At 31.2% G+C, this 7,572-nt stretch overlaps 1 pseudogene; it reads left to right on the top strand.

Moving 5' to 3' along the window:
• The first annotated feature begins 1,025 nt into the window (after window positions 1-1,025).
• On the top strand, window positions 1,026-1,361 carry LOC149258838 (protein GLUTAMINE DUMPER 5 pseudogene; annotated as a pseudogene).
• The last annotated feature ends 6,211 nt before the right edge of the window (window positions 1,362-7,572 follow it).

The following is a 7,572-nucleotide window of genomic DNA, read 5'->3' as shown; positions in this document are numbered from 1 at the left end:
GATATATTTCTTAGACAATTTTATATTATATTATTTTGTCATAGTAACGTTTGTTGATATATATTTCTTAAACAGTTTTATATTAGTATAAAGTCGCACCAGTGAGTTATTGGCTTTCTTGTTTTAATTATAAGTTCAAGTCTATTTCTTAATTGTTATAGAAATTTATAGACCAATCCAATTCTCTAGAATCTATATAAAAATAATGAAGTTACAGTCATGAAAATCAAATAACCGTAATCAAATTTGGAATTCCAGGCCGGGTGGCAAGTACCGCGTGCTTGCTGTACGTGCTGTTACGTAGTAAGTAAGGCCTACGGATCTCAGTGCTCTGCAGCGTTCCAGCAAACCCTTGAGTTCCAGCAAACCCTGGAGACATTTAGTACCTCCTCTCGTCTCCAACACGCTCGACTTACAGAAAGTGAAGGAATACCGTATGGATCTGGCACGAAAATCAAGTGATATTCGATCATGAAATCACGACGGTTCAACAAATCCGAATGGTGGCCATCCTCCTATCATTTATATGTTCAAGTTTTCATTAGGGTTTATTTAGGTATTCAACCTTCATTAGGCACAGGTCTGTCTGTATTTTTAAGATGGCTACTTGAAATTGATATAATAGAAGTTGTGAGTAACTTCTTGGTGTTATTCAAGGTTGCCTCTGGCCTCTGTTGAGACCTGCATGTTCAAGTTTTTATTAGGGTTTAGTTAGGTATTCAACTTTCATTAGGCACAGGTCTGTCTGTATTTTTAAGATGGCTACTTGAAATTGATATAATAGAAGTAGTGAGTAACTTCTTGTTGTTATTCAAGGTTGTCTCTGGCCTCTGTTGAGACCTGCATGTTCAAGTTTTCATTAGGGTTTAGTTAGGTATTCAACTTCCATTAGGCACATGTCTGTCTGTATTTTTAAGATGGCTACTTGAAATTGGTATAATAGAAGTTGTGAGTAACTTCTTGTTGTTATTCAAGGTTGTCTCTGGCCTCTGTTGCGACCTGCATGTCCTGTTGACTCAAACTCAATGGATAACACAGAGGCGAATGTCACTGTCACTGCCAACCAAGTTCAAGGGCAATGGCCTGTTCCTTTTCTGTTTGGAGGGGTGACTACCTTGTTAGTTCTGGTAGCCTTTGCATTACTCATAGTAGCTTGTTCATACTGGAAAACCACCGGTTATCCTAATAATGAACAGAGACTCAGTGCTTCCACTGAGTTGGCTTCGCAGAATGAGATCTCAAGGAATCAAGATGTTGAAGAAAACAAAGTGGTGGTAATACTGGCTGGACAACAGAATCCTAACTTTCTTGCGAGACCTGCTTCTGGGAGTTACACTGATTTGCAAACTGTTAAAATCTAGCTGGGTTCTGCCTCATAACTCACATAGAAGGATGCAAAGTTCAGGCCATTTAAAAATATAAGAGGCTGCATAGTAAGGAGGCTACGCTTCCATTGCCTGCTAACATAATTAGCTAGGAATTAGCTCGGTACGTATGCTGTTATCTGTGTAGCGTTATGCATTTTGTTTACACAAATTTCCTAAATAATGGAATAGAACAGTGGTGTCTTGAGAAAGACCACAGGTTAAAATTTAAGTTAATCTAGAAAGTCATATTAATTTCGATATTCATGTTAATTTCGATATTCATGACTCCGTAGGTTTTTTAGCTGCTTCTCCTGTACTTCCTTCTCACTAGCCACCTTGGTATGCAGCTGTTAGCTATAGTTTCCTTTTTGTTTATGTAAGTTATGTTTGTTTGAAAGCTGTCCAGAAATAATGTAGGTTGGTTGTTTTTTTGGTATGTATGTTAGTTGTCATTTTTGTTATGTCCAAGCTTTTGCTCTCAAAACTGTACGTTAGTTGTTTTTTAATATGTATGTTAGTTTCTTTTGCTCTAAAAAGTCTGGTCGTAATGAGAAAGTGGAGGCTACTATTATGATTTTAAAATCTGGTTGGAATGAGAGAGTTGAGGCTGCTATTACAACCTTTGTAAGCCGTATCTTACTGAAATCTAATGAAAACATTTTTAACCCACAAAAAAATGTTAATTATCTTTGTTTTATTATAAAGTGGCTGTACTAATATGAAATAAACGGTTTTTATTTGATTAATTAGTTTTCTTAGTGCAATTATAGTGAGATACAAAATAAAACCTTGACTTTTTAGGTTATTTTATTTAGTTAAGAGTTAATTTTAATAAAATAATTATGGTTTAAGAATCTTAATAGATATTTTAGAAAAACTAAAATCTAATCCTTTAATAATAAGTTATTTTTAAATGCTCTAAATTCTCTTGAATAGTAAGAGTGTAGTTAATAATAACTATTTCATTTCATTGGTTTGAATAATTTTGTTTTATTATTTAAAAAAATATTAGATTTTTTATTTTTTAAAAGTACTTTTTAAAACTTTAAAACATTAATTTAATAATATCATTTTAAAATATTAATTTAATAATATCATTTTATAGCTTTTGCTATAAAATTATTGTTTGTCTATACAATCAAATTGCCAGTGTATTTTAATTTTTAATCTATTTTTGTTGAAAGATTTACCAAATTCCTTTCAAAACATTTTTTTATCCACCCATTGTATTAAGAAATCTAGGATTATAGGATTATATGGTTGGTAATGTTACTATTTAAAATACATTCTATTTGATCAGCCCTGATTCTCTTTTATTATCAGCTTATTTGTTTGACCATCAAGTTGATTGTAGGTTTTGGAATATTCTAAATATTTAATTAGTAAAAACAAAGTTAAATATATAAAATCAAACAATTATTTTCATTTTGAACATTAATATGATGTCTTTCATGTTAATGCTTTCTTGTATTTTAACATGAAATTCCAGGAAAAACAAAGCCTTTCAAATTGCTCATTAAAAGTTCTCTTACCATGTTGTTTTGTGGATTATTTATATAAAGAAACATAGAACAAAACAATGTTGTTCAATTTCAATTAAAATTAGTAAATATCTATTTATTTATGAATTGTTTTTTAATTTTTTATTAATTTATTGTTTTATCTTAATATATTTAAATTTAAAATTATTAAATATTAATATATTTAAAATTTAAAATTTTAAGTGAGTGAAAATTAACTCAAAATATATATAACTCAAATTCAATGAATGAAATTTTAATAAAATTATAATTTTAAACCAAATTTCATCAACTGTAAATTAATTGTATTTATATACTATAAATTTCTTAAAAATAATCAAATCTAGAAAATAAATTTAAATTAATTTTATTTATATTCTTCATACTTTCTCAAAAAAATATTAATACGACTAATATGAAAACATCCCAATTATTTATTTGTTTATGTTTAGATAAGAACTTAATGTAGGAAAATAAAAAGTGAGATATATTCATCCATCTTAAACACGCTCTCTCTATTTTTTCGTTTCATTGTTTCAATTTGTATATTCCTGTGAGATTTCTGGTAAATAAAAATTATTATATATGTTTGAAAAACCATGAAGAATGGAATTATATCAACTCATCTCTTTCAACTTTACTGGATATTACTCATTGCGTTTGGTTAATTTCAACAGTATGATTGATATACAGGAAAAAAAATCAACATCATGATTGTTTTTTTTTTTCAAAAGAAAAAAGCAGGATGTAATTATATTAAGATGATATAATTGATCGAAATACAGTTGTCTCCGTGGAGACATGTTCCTGATTGTGTGCTGTTCCCTCATAACAGAAAAACAAATTGCTGTTGCAACATCAGTCTAATGAGAGATATATATGCCGAATTGTTATACAAACGTTTTTGCAAAAGGATAATAGATAATTTAGTAATGGTTGCAAATTATTTTTTTCGGAAATGTCTTCATCTATAATGTATTTATGTTTTCAATTAATTATCTTGTGCAATTTATTATTATAATAATAATAATAATAATAATAATAATTATTATTATTATTATAAAATCATGAACTTTAAATATCAAAAATTTAGTTGCTAAAATTTATGGCAATGTATATATCTATATCTATATCTATATCTATATATATATATATTTATGAATTTGAACTTATAATTTTTTATATGGAAATGCATGTTTTAATCAATAAGTATACATTTCAATATTTAATTTAGCTATGGGGTAAAGGATTATTTCATATAAAAAATTACATATATCTTGGATTTCCAAAAAAGAACTAAAATGGAATAGATTTTTTATACCAGCAAGCTTCCTACCAATAAAAGACAATGCTTCCCATCAATCTGAGATAATTAGAGACTCATCACTATGACAATCATGACTATATAGAGAACTAGGAAATTCAAGGCGAAAATACCTTTGACATGGGCATGATTTTCCCAGACCTTTTTTTTTGGGTTCTTTGTCTTGCCTCAAGACCTCCTTGAAAGTTCTTTTTTGAACAACCTTTTTTTTGGCTTCTTTGTCTTGCCTCAAGACCACCTTGAAATTTTCTTTTTTTGAACGGCCTTTTTTTTATTCTTTTTCTTGCCTCAAGACCACCTTGAAATTTCTTTTTTGAACCCCAATACTTGACTCAGAAGAACTAGAGGTCAATAGGTTTCTCTCCTCGTTTCGAACATAGACATTGTACAAAAGCCTAGGCTAATAAGGTTGTACGCCCTTCATATCTTTTACATGACATTTTTCTACAAGGAAATTAGTCATGGGTCATCCAAATTGATATCTTCTAGTAGGCTTCTTCTGAAGGAGGGCCATTTCATGTGGTAATGGATTTTGTTGGTGCTTTTCAAGAGATATTTGTAGAAGCTCTAGGATTCAATATAGGGTTATGGTATTTTATTTCTATTGATTGCATACTTGATTGAATGTAGATTGCTCTAGAGGCTCCTTTTGAGACAAGAGAGACTCAGAACCTATTTGTTGATCTAGGGATCTTGTTAGAATTCGAGGTACCATGTCCACTCATATTTCTTCTTCTTAGGGGGACTCTTCCAAAATCATTTTTCTTATTCTTCAGGAAATTCCTTAGTATTCATCGAAAAACCTCTAATAAGATGCTCATATTCATGACAATGTTTGCATCTAAAGGGGACAAGTTCATAATCTAGAGACTCCTTCTAAACACTATCCTTATAATAAATATCTATGGAGGCTCGAAGAGGCTGGATATATTCATGTAAACACATATCTCTCCAAATGAAGTGTACCTCCCTCTCTTAGTTGTGATTGATGACACTATCAATGTATTCAAGAATTTCTTCCTTCCAATATTCCTTGCGTAATGTCCCTCAAATTCCCATTAGATAAATTTAATTTATAACAATAAAAAAATAAAAAATTAAAAAAAACTATATACACACGTATTGTAGTATTATCATTTACCCAACAATTTTTTTGCCCTTACCAAAATTTACTAATAACCTCATTGATTCCTATTAATTTATATATTTAGTGGGGCTCAAGTATTAGAGGGTTACTCCCGGTAGTCTCCCTTCCAAAGTGATAAAGGAATTCATAAGGTCAAATGCACCTTGGCTAGCACTTAACTTGTTTTTGTATAAAAATGGATTATGAGATCCCATGACCATAGTTTATATATGAGATACATTAACTATTATGCCATCATTTTGTCATATGTTATATTATTGCAATGTTAAAGATTGAAATACTATACCTCGTGTCCTAAAATATGTGGTTGCGGCCCTGAGGGCACAATTGTCTCGCTCGCATAACCGTCAAGAGATTTATGGCATAGATGTAATTTGCTTGATCTAATGGGAAGGATTGGTCGGTGAGTAGCTAGGGTTGCTACAGCCACTTCCGCCATTTTCACTTCGTCGCTCTGGTGATTAGGGATTTGCAATTCATGACCAATTTTTTTCAGCTTTTACTTCGATTTGGCACTTTCAGGCCATCCATATCTTGTCTACCTTCTACCCTAAACGTGAAAGAGATTTTCCCCCTTTCAGGTAGACTCATTTGACTTCTGGGTCCACCTGGGTTACCCTTGTGTTGCTTCAAGTGAACATGCCAAGATGATTTGGGAAGCACACTACAGTCGGGCTGCTGGGCATTTCGGGGTCAAGAAAATGGTGGTAGTACTGCAGAAGTATTTCTCTGGGCGGAAATAATTTATTTGTGGAGATTCGTTATTCGGCTACTTGGTATACCTGGAAGCAACTTAGGTAAATAGCTGTCTTTACACTGCTTTGTTCTTGACTTAATGGGTTACTGGAATCTTAACTAATCAGTCTTTCATATTTAGGTTGAGAGTTCAGATGAGAACTATGTTCCAACGTGTTCAGTTAAATGAGAAATTTCTCCCTTGCTACATAATTCCAATTTTACTATAAGGTTAAACTCTTAGCCTTGATTGTGACCTCACTGGTAATTTAGGTCTATCCCTCAGAAAATGTTGCTTATTACTCTCTCTCCTTTTTTTTTCTCATATTCCTCCTAGGCTTTCTGCGGGTGTCCGACTAAGGTTCAAACCTTACTTTACTAATGGATCTGGGATTTCATAGTATGCCACTCACAAGAAATTTTGTTTCTACCGGAGCTTGAGAATTTGGGGAAAAATTCCCCTCCTTTTTGACTTTATGATATCTCTGCATTTCTTATTCTATCAAACCCTAGCTCTCTTCGTCGTCTTCTTTTTTTTCAATGTCGATTTACACTCAGATCTTCTTCTCCACAAGTAAGGAGATAAAATTGAATACTTCATCAACATTCCAAAACGATTTTCCTTGTTCTAATGTTAGTTGCCGACTCTTACTCCTTACATCCACCCTTGTGCAAAGGAGCAGGGTTTCCTACGTTGAATGGTTTTTATACACAGGTAATTTATTTTTATTTTTATGCACGGATAACATCTCCTATCTAATTCAAAGAAATATTTTTACATGCATTTCAAAAACGACTTCTCTTGTCCTACTACAGGTTCATACCTCCTTTGCATTGGATTCCCTCATTTTTCAACTCAGGCAGTTCTAGGTATTTAGGGTTGCTAACTCTCACTACCCTTTTTTATCAGCAAGTTAATCTCTGGTTCATGCGAACGAGTTGTTGACACAACAGAAACATGACCATATTGGCCCCATTTATTTCCTTTGTTTTTGTTATTCTGGAAATGAAAAAGATTAAACCATTATGTATTCATATGGGTTTTCTACCTTTTATATATATATAATCAATATTACTTTAAATTTGGTAGCTTTTTTATGGGACTTTGTTGACCTTGGAACTATTTTTTTATATATAGATTGGTAATCATATTCATTTTACTATTTTATTGGGTAATGTTTATTCTTAACATATTTTATTGGGTAATGTTTATTCTTAACATATTTTATTTCGTCAGTAATATTTTTTACAAAAGCAAGCATGTATGTATAAATTATTCACTATTATCTTCATTTTTCCAATTTTGGATAAAAGTTATTTTGCTTTAAAATTCAATGCCCTTTTGATTTCCTTGAAGGCTCACACCATACCTCTTTCAGAACCAATTTTCAAGTTAAATATCTCTCTCTCTCTATATATATATAGAGAGAGAGAGTAAACTATTATAATTGTATTTTTAATTTATTATTATGATCTCAT

Source organism: Pinus tabuliformis, chromosome 6 (genome assembly GCF_031772625.1).
Source record: "Pinus tabuliformis cultivar Carrire ecotype Pingquan chromosome 6, CPIR1, whole genome shotgun sequence".
NCBI lineage: Eukaryota > Viridiplantae > Streptophyta > Pinopsida > Pinales > Pinaceae > Pinus > Pinus tabuliformis.
Note: the sequence above shows the minus strand (reverse complement) of the source record. Positions and strands in the feature narration are given on the sequence as shown.